Source organism: Prunus mume, linkage group LG4, assembly GCF_029339155.1.
Source record: "Prunus mume cultivar Tortuosa linkage group LG4, ASM2933915v1, whole genome shotgun sequence".
Lineage (NCBI taxonomy): Eukaryota > Viridiplantae > Streptophyta > Magnoliopsida > Rosales > Rosaceae > Prunus > Prunus mume.
Window position 1 is genome coordinate 10,775,492 of NC_142701.1, and position 10,130 is coordinate 10,785,621.

General features: G+C 35.3%; 1 pseudogene across 1 annotated transcript; it reads left to right on the plus strand.

The window, feature by feature from the left end:
• The first annotated feature begins 4,357 nt into the window (after window positions 1-4,357).
• Window positions 4,358-7,514, plus strand: LOC103327993 (receptor-like protein 6; annotated as a pseudogene). Its single transcript, XR_016126487.1, has 2 exons — window positions 4,358-4,410; window positions 4,497-7,514. The product of XR_016126487.1 is annotated as a receptor-like protein 6 (transcript).
• The last annotated feature ends 2,616 nt before the right edge of the window (window positions 7,515-10,130 follow it).

Consider the following 10,130-nt stretch of genomic DNA (forward strand, 5'->3'; position numbering starts at 1 on the left):
CGTTAATATGGGTGTTCTTAAATAGACAATTTGTCAAAAAAACTGTTAAATCTAGGGATATAATCGTCAAATCAATCCCTTTTGACCTCTTCAATGCCTCATCAACTCACAGTTTTAGCGACGAAAAATCTAAAGAATACCGTTGCAGAAAATGTTTAGCCACGAAAAATCTGATGAACATCCGTCGCTAAAAACCTTTGGTGACGAAAAAGCTTCAACTTTCTGGGCAAAATAGCAGCTGAGTTTTTTGGGTTTTAGGTCCTTTTTTGAGCTTCAAATCGTCCTATGACATTAGAATGTAAAACAATTTCATAGAACTGATGTATAAATTAAATAAATAAACTGCAATACATCATATGATCATATGCAGGGGCACGCAGCAAGATGAATTCCTTCAGGTGAGGAGGAACCAGCTGGACCTTATTCATGCAACCTCGGATCATGCTTTGCTGCTTGATCATCAATCAGTACAAAAAGAACAAAACAAAACTACATATGTTGGTTTGGTTGTGTATTAAATTTCTGGTTTCTTGGTAAATTTGAACCTAGACATTGCTAAGGTATGTGGTCGCAATCCAATCATTGACAGAACTGATAATCGAACACAGCCAATGAGGATTTGAACTTTGAAAAACTGTTCTATTTTATTGATGCCATAATTGTTGAGTAAGTATATGTATGCTATAAACTCCATATGAATGCCGTTTTGTCTAATTTACCAACCAAAAAAAAAAAAAAAAAACAGAAATCAGAAATAATTGAATGGTAAATAAAGTTAGGTTATAGAAAATGTTTGAATATAAGACACTGGTTATGCACAAGAAAAGGAAATGAAAATATCCTGTGAATGGAGTTCATATATAAGAGAAAGGTTAACAACTAGAATAACATATATCTCATTTTGGACAATTATTCCAAGGATTGATTTGACGATTATATCCCTAGATTTAACAGTTTTTTTGACAGATAGACTATTTAAGAGCACTTATATTAACGTTAGGGATCATGAGTGATATTAAAAACTTTAAGGATGCAATCTGATAGTTTTACAAACGTCAGGGACGTTTTACGATAAAAAGCCTAAATAGTTTTCAGTTTTTTTTTTTTGGGTATCTTCTTCGTGCCTTCCAATTTACTTGCTTTGTTGCTCAAAATTAAATAAAATGTGTTGACTGCACATCTGAGCCTAGTTGTATAATATTTTGTATGGCAAAAGAAGGTTACAAAATAGGAGGGCTATTTAAGTTAAATTGGGGACACAACAAAGAGGGTAATTCTGAAAACCCCAGCAAAGAGCACTCTTTTCCATTCCATTTCCTTTAGAATTTTGGGTCCCACAGCTTGTCCTAGCAAGCATGGTCCGCTGGAAGCGCTTCCCTGGGCTAGGGCCCTGTCCTGCCCCGGGCTGGAGGCAACGGATGGAAGGGCTCTAAGGCCTATCAAATTCTTAAGGGTGGTGGAGACAGAAAGTGAAAAGACAAGCAAAACCTTGGAGAAGCAGATGGGAAGAATTAATGAGAGCGTGAAGAAGGAGGCAAAAGTCAAGAATGATTTTAATGGTAAATTTATGAATACTCGTTCATTAATTTGGACAACTTGATTAGTACATGTTGCAGGTAACAAGTGGAACTCAAATTAGCAATTAAGGTGCCCATTTTAACATACAGAAATGCCTATTTACCAACACCAAAGACGGCTAGGGATGGCAATGGGTCAAATCCGGGGTGGGTATGTCATCCCATCCCCATCCCCATTAAGCTTTTTTCCCCCATCCCCGCCTTCATACTCGCAATATTCATATTGGGGATTCTCCATCCCTACCTTCGTTGGGGAATGGGTTCCCGGACCCGCCCCATTAGAGAAGAAAAAACTAATATATAATTACTTTGTTGAAAGAAAAAAAAAAGTACTAAGGCAAGATAATGAATATAAATAATACAATATATGAATGTTTATATATGTATTGGAAGTTAACTACATAAATAAGTATTATGGCTTAAGATTTGTATAAATTATATAAGTATATAATATAATAATATAAAATATAAAACTTAGTCGGCACAATCACTTTAATAGCATATTTATATATACTATAATATATATTTATATACCTCATCAATATATATATATATATATATATATTCTAAACGGGGAGGATTCGGGTTGGGGATTAAAATATCATCCCCGTCATTCCCAAAACATTATACCCAAAAAATTCCCGTATCCGTCCCCATACTCGTTTTTTGTCCTTCATACCCGACCCATTAGGGTCAAATCCCTGTGAAGACCCTTACCCGCGGGGAAAATTGTTATCCCTAAAGACGGCCAAAAGTCAAAGACTTGGTGCAAAATTTTTCCAATTAAATGAACACGTTACCCAAAAAAAAAAAAACCTAACATTGGTGTAGCAGGCCTTCACCCTCAATGTCAATTATCAGCACTTCAAATTGGTGTAGAAGGTAGCTAACATTGGGACCTACGCCTGTGTGACAATGGGACACCCAATCGTTACATTGGCTAGACTTCTGTTGTTTCCTTAGGCCGTAACACTTTATGAGGCACAGTCAAGGGCGTAACTACCCTATGGGCTACAGTAGGCTGTAGCCTAAGGAGGCTTTGGGATTAAATAATTACCACATCTCTAGACCACAATTAATCATATTACACAAACACTCATTCTTTTATTTGGTCATCAATGACCTGTTTGTTTACACAATCCAAGAAGCAGAAACCCCAAAACCTAGTATGAAAGTGATACAAAAATAAATGTTATGTATGCGACTGAGACGAAAAAAATTTAATGTATCAAAGCTGAAAGTCGGTAAACTTCAACGTAGTAAAATAAAAATTATCCATAATATGAAAAAGACACACATAATGTATTTTCATAACAAAAAATTAAAATATATTTTTATTGGCACAATGCTGCCTGATAAAGCATATTTTGTTTTTAAATGTAATAGCTAATTTATATATACGATGGGCATTCTTAGGATGCAGTCCTTTTTCATGTTTTGAATCCAAATTGCGAATACAAAGCGGCGTGCCATGCTTTTCATTAGGCATGGGCACGGATCGGTTTGAAACGGTAGAAGGCTTCCGTTAACCAAACCAAAAACTTAAGTAGACTTCAGATCGGTTTACCTATTATTCGGTTCGGATTGGTTTGGTACGTCGGTAGTACCGTAATAAAAACATACTAATAAAAATACAATTTATAATACTTTCACATAACATAAGTTCTTCAACAAATTCACCAAATTATCCTGGTAAAATATAAAAATTCAATAGTCTAATTCATCCAAGTATGAAATCAAATAACTTAGTCATCATTCAATATATACTCAAGATGTCTTGGGAGCCACTTGTGTTTGTTGTTTGAACATTTGAGTGTTATTTTTACTGAATTCTCTACATTTATGTAAATGATTTTGACATTTGTTATGCGTTGGGTTCTTTAGTTTTTCATGCTCTATCCAACCATATAAAGAACATAAAATTTGAATCAACAGTTGGAAAGTTACAGGTAAAAAACAGGACAAAGGTCGAAACTGTAAAACATAGGAAATTCATAAATTCCTCTATGACCAAAAAGTGCTACAGTACCTAGGTGATAAAGAAGTGATATAATGGTGATAAAGAAGTGATACATCAGTGATAAAGGAGTGATACAAAATGTTTATTGTATTTATCTTTGATTTCTTGTTTTATATTCAAATAATAGAATAAGTATAAATATCGGATCGGTACAGGTTTTCGTCGGGTTAGGAATATTGTTTCCGTTAACCAAACCAAATATCTTGGTACGGATAGGATCGGAATAATTAAAATTAAAAAATAATTATTTAACAAAGGCAAGGCCTACCAAATGCTGAAGGGTATAGAGACAAAGTGAAAGGACAAACAAAACTGTGCAGAAAGTAGATGAGAAGAATTAATGCTGAAGGGTATGGAAACAGAAAGTGAAAAGACAAGCAAAATCGTGTAGAAAGCAGATGAGAAGATTTAATGAGAGAGCGTGAAGAACGATTTTGGTGGTCTGCATACTTGTCCCTGCGTGTTCAATATTTGGACAACTTGATTAGTACAGGTGGGAGGTAACAGGTGGAACCTATTTCAACACGCGGAAATTCCTACGTCAATTATCAAACACTTCACCCTCAATAATGTCAATTATCAAAAATTCAAATTGGTGTAGCAGCTAGCTAACAATGGGACCTACACCTGTGTGACAATGGGACAACTATTGTCAAACCTTACAATGATGCTTGGTTATCTTTAAAGATGATAAATTACTATTCATTAAGCTTGTTATAAATATCAACATATCCAGTATAAAATTGCTCACAACTGTTTTATCACATAGCTATACACTTCAGATTTTTAAAGAAAGATGGGTTGGTTGTCATGGTTGTGCCTCCTCTTCCTGCTCTCTACTACTTGTCAATTGAGCTGTACTTGTTCATCATCTAACTCTTCCTCTTCTCTTTCTTCAGGGCATTTATGCCATCCCGATGACAACTCTGCTTTGCTTCAATTCAAGAAATCCTTTTCTATTGATACCTCTCGTGAACGTGAATTACTTAATGGAACAACTTTTTATTTTAATAGTAAAATTTCTTGGCAGAAAGGCAAGGATTGTTGCACATGGAGTGGAGTTACTTGTGAAAAGATGACTGGTCATGTGATCGGTCTCAACCTTGGTTTTGGTGGGCTTCAAGGCAGTATCCATTCCAATAGCAGCTTATTCTCTCTTGGCCATCTCAAGAGGCTAGACCTCTCTTATAATGATTTCAGAGGTTCCCCAATTTCGTCCAAATTTGGTGGCTTTGTAAGTATGACTCACCTTGACCTCTCTTACTCCAATTTCAGTGGCCCAATCCCTTCCGAAATTTCCCACCTTTCCAACTTGGTTTCGCTCAATCTCTCGCATGCTGCTGTGACACTAGATACTCTTAGCTTGAACAGAATTGTTCAAAACCTAACCAATCTTAGGGAGCTTGATCTGGCCCTTGTTGATATGTCATCAGTTCTACTTGATTCCTTCAAGAATCTCTTTTCTTCTCTGACAACTCTTAGACTCAATTATTGCCACTTGCAAGGAAACTTCCCAGAAAGCATTTTCCATCGACCAAACCTTCGAGTACTAAACTTAGGCTTCAACAAAAACCTCACAGGTTATTTCCCCAAGTCTAACTGGAATAGTGCCCTCGAGGTGCTGCATCTCTCTAATACTAGTATTTCAGTAGATTGGCATCATCTGACAAGAAATTTCAACTCTTTGAGAGGTTTGTATCTCAGGAATTGCAGTTTTGTAGGATCATATCTTGCATTTCTTGGTAACCTCACACAAATCATGCAGTTGGACCTCTCGTCTAACAGTTTCGGTGGCCAAATCCCATGGTCATCCTTTTTAAACCTTGAGAGCCTTGTTTACTTGGATCTTAGTAACAACAATTATGTCGGTTACTTTCCAGAAGTTGATAGCAACTCAACATCGATCTCTTCTTTATACGATTTTTCAAAACAACAACTGGTGGGTCCTATTCCTCGACACTTAACCGAGCTCTGTTTATATGGGAACCAACTCAACGGAACAATACCATCTTGGTTAGGTAGTTTGCCATCATTGGAGTGGTTAGACCTCGGAAGTAACCAACTCAGTGGTAATATCATTGAGTTCCAATCTCGTTCTTTAATAGGCGTTTTATTAAATGATAACAAGCTGCATGGCCCGATTCCAAGATCAATCTATGAACTCGTGAACCTTAGATGGCTTTTTCTGTCATCCAATAACTTGGGTGGAGATTTGGAGTTTGAAAAGTTTTCCAAACTCAAAAGTCTCATGGGGCTTAATCTTTCCTTTAATCATCTATCCTTGAGCTTCAACCATTTGAATAACAACACCTGGCCTCAACTTTGGTTACTAGATTTGTCGTCTTGTAACATGAGAGAGTTCCCATACTTTCTAAGAACCTCACAAAATTTGAACAGATTATACCTTTCCCACAACCGAATCCAAGCCGACATTCCCAAATGGTTGTTGGATTTGGGGAAAGATTCATTGATGTATTTGGATCTTTCCCACAACTTTTTGACTGGCACTGTAAGACAACTTCTGGAAAAACTACAGATCTTGACCTTCACAACAATTCGCTCCAAGGAGAGCTTCCAATTCCACCACCTTCCACATATTACTTTTTCATATCAGACAATCAATTCACTGGAGAGATGCCTCCGACTATCTGCAGCCTTCGAGTATGCTTCGAATCCTTGATTTGTCTAATAATAGATTGAGTGGTAAAATTCATCAGTGCATAGGAACTTCAGTCAGAGTCTCTCTGTTTTGGATCTACGGAATAATAAATTTCATGGTGTGATTCCTGGAACATTTTCTAAGGGAAACGTTTTGAGAAATCTTAATCTTAATGGAAATCAGTTGGAAGGGTCATTGCCGCCATCTTTGCTCACATGTACAGAGTTGGAAGTTCTAGACCTTGGAAACAACAAAATTCAAGATACATTCCCAAATTGGCTGGAATCTCTTCCGAAGTTGCAAGTTCTCATCTTGAGGTCTAACAAATTCCACGGTGACATAGGCAATCCGAATACTAAGTTTCCATTCCAAAGATTGCATATCATGGACCTCTCTTACAATCAGTTTAGCGGTCTATTGCCAACAAAATATTTTGAACATTTGACGGCCATGATAAACTCGCAAGAACATGGACTGAAATATATGGGAGAGGGCTACTATCAGGATACAGTGGTAGTGACAATTAAAGGCATCAAATTTGAAATGGAAAAGATCCTGACGTTCTTCACAACTATTGATTTCTCAAACAACACTTTCAGAGGAGATATTTCAAGTGTAATTAGTAAGCTTAAATCATTGAATGGGCTTAACTTTTCTCATAATGAGCTTACAGGTACAATTCCACCATCATTTGGCAAAATGAGCAATCTTGAATGGTTAGATCTGTCTTCAAACAAACTTGTTGGTGATATTCCGGAGCAATTGGCAAATTTGACGTCACTATCAAAGTTCAATGTTTCAAAAAATCAACTTGTGGGGCCCATACCTCATGGCAAGCAATTTGATACATTTGAAAATGATTCATATAGTGGAAATACAGGATTGTGTGGATTGCCACTTTCTAAAACATGCAGTGCACATCAATCACCGCCACCGTCATTCCAACAAGAGGATGATTTGGAGCATGGGAATGGTTTTGATTGGAAGGTAGTGTTGATGGGGTATGCATCTGGTGTGGTAATTGGAATATCCGTGGGATATCTTGTACTCTCTAATGGAAAACCAAATTGGCTTGTGGAAGTGGTATGAAGAAAGCAACATCGTCGAACTGTGGAAATCACACCATGACGTGCTTGAAGAAACTGTTCAAAAAATTTATATATTTTCATATTGTATATCATTTTCATTTCTTATGAATATTGTATTATGTCAAAGTGCTAATAAATATGCATGAATTCCAAAAGGGGATCGTCTTTACTTTTGTCAAAGTGGCAATTGCTTATGCATGTTGTAATTTGTCAAGTTGACAAATCAATTCAATCAGTACACACGTAATTTACCTCAACTATTTTATGTACTCCCATAAATCGTCTCGTTCTAGAAAGTAAAAGGAAGGGAAAAGAATATTGTTAAATCAGTAGAGTAAATAGGATGCAAGTAGTATTCCGCAACTGAAAACTTTGACCATATAATATACAAATTCTGAAGACTATCTATGACCATATAATTGACAATATATTTTTGGTTGTTGGAGACTATGACCATATAATTGACAATGCTGAAGTTCACAATGAACGCCCCAAAAACAACGCTCCCTATAGTATTTGTTGGTTAGGTCGAAATGAAAGTTTCAATGGTCGACAATGTAAGATGATGTTTTACTCTGTATGTGATGAGAAATTATTCGATGCTGTGTTATCTAGATGGCCATAAACATAAACGAGATCAACATAAAAATAAAAACATGAACAAGTTTCAGTCCAAAATGAAATGGCCAAACTGCATTTTTGGTCTCCATAGTTTCACTTTTTTTTTATACAAGCGAAGTTAACTACTCTTAATCACTTGCATATAGTTCGGAAGGTGAAAGGCCTTGATGTTATTATTAGTAAAATCACTTATGGAAAATACTTTCCCTCCTTACCATGTAAGTATGGGCTCTTAAATTCCTACCAACAGCAGTGTGACATATGTTCATAAATTTTTATTTTTGTGTTTTTAATGAATTATTTTTGCATATGTGTCAAATTGTGATTAGCAGGAAGGAGCAATATCTCCTTACAGGTAGAGGCAAGTAGTATCCATCACTTAGAGCCAATTTGGCATTGCTATTTTGTAAATATAATCAATTTCAGATTTGCTGTAAGAAAAATCAACTGTGAATTAAAGTAGTTTGCCTTTTGGTAAACTGAATACTAAAATTGATGTTAGTACAAAATTAATTTTCTAAGAGCATCTCCAAAGGAAATGTCAAATAAAAAACATCAAATTTGTATTTGACGGCCTATGTGGTAATTTAACATTATGGACAACTTCTTACTCCACTTGAACCGTTAAATAAAATTATTATTTTATTAAAAAATAAATGAAAAACAATGAAAATATGGTAAGAGAAAACCATATGCAACCTTGAAAACGTCACTTTTATACGCAGCAGGTGGGGCCCATTTATTAAAAAATTCTCGATAATTGAAATAACGTCTTTGTTTCTCGCTGTCAAATTGCCGCTGATTCACAAGACGTTATTTACACGTCGGAAATAGCACTTCGTGTGGATATGAGTCAGCCACCTTTTCTAGCTGTTTAGCATTCCACTTGGCTTTTGACAAATATATTTCTTAACCATCACACCCCAAAAATTGTTTCGATCATAAAATAAACAAAATATTATGTTGAAAGTTAAATATTTGTCCTTTAATGCTCTAAACTATTTGTCTTTGAAGTACCATGTTCCAAATCATATATCATTCACCCAAATGCCCCGGAAAACGATTCAGAGGAGAAAGTCAAGAAAATTCAGGAAAAAAAAAAAACATAAATATCAAGAATAATTACAGTAACCCAAAAAAAAAAAAAGGTACAAAACGTACTTGAAGAGTGACACACCCACCAAGGTATTTATTTATTTAATAATTGAAGTGTGGAATGATAAACGAGTTAACAGGAAAAAAAAGAAGTGGACAGAATGGGTGAATTAAAGATTGAATGGAATGAAGGGATAGGTCACGTAAATTGTAAAGAGACATAAGGATAGCATAGGTATTATAAAAATATTCAGTAACCCACACCGGTTACCTACTTCTCCAAACTGCTGTATGTGGCAGCGATTTCCTCCAAAAAGCAGGTTTTTTCTCCTTAACCAAAATGTATGGATATTCAAAACTATGAAGTGATTATAGCTCAAAATAAGTAAAGTTAAACGGGCATTTGTTATGTTGTACTTTGTGAAGTTTGACATGGAACTTACGTCAAATGTCGTGGATAAGTTTAGATCTTTTTTGCTTTATGAAGTGTTTTTTGAAGGGGTTGAAAAACTCCGTTTCTTATTATTATTTATATTTTTTCTAGATTGAACCCCTTCGGTTTTTTTCTTTTTCTTTTTAAGTTAATTTACATTCTTCATAAAAAAAAATTCCAGGTAGATTTCTCCCTTGGCAATCAAGGAAAAGATTATTTTCTAGCTAAGATATATATTATTTTCCTGGTTTTGATACATTTTCCATAAGGTTTGAATGGGGACGTTTTATTCAATTTTATGCTTCAACATAGAGCTAGGTTCTTCTGTACATTATAGGCTTTAAGCCCGCCATTGTACCCCAAAAGAAAGAGCCCACCATTGTAACTAAACGAAGGTTTTGTGTTCGGCTAAAAAGTCTACCACGTTGTGGCCAAGAGAAATGGAAAATTAACATTGGGATTTTGCAGTACATTTCAAGAGGAAGAGGATTTCTATTTTGCACTCTCAATTCGTAATATATATATATATATATTTAAGAGCCTTTTTAAATGTTTTCAATTCGTAAAAAAATTATAAAAAATTATTAGTTATGACCGTTGGATGTCAAACCATTAAAAGTAGTCACCTTTTCAAATG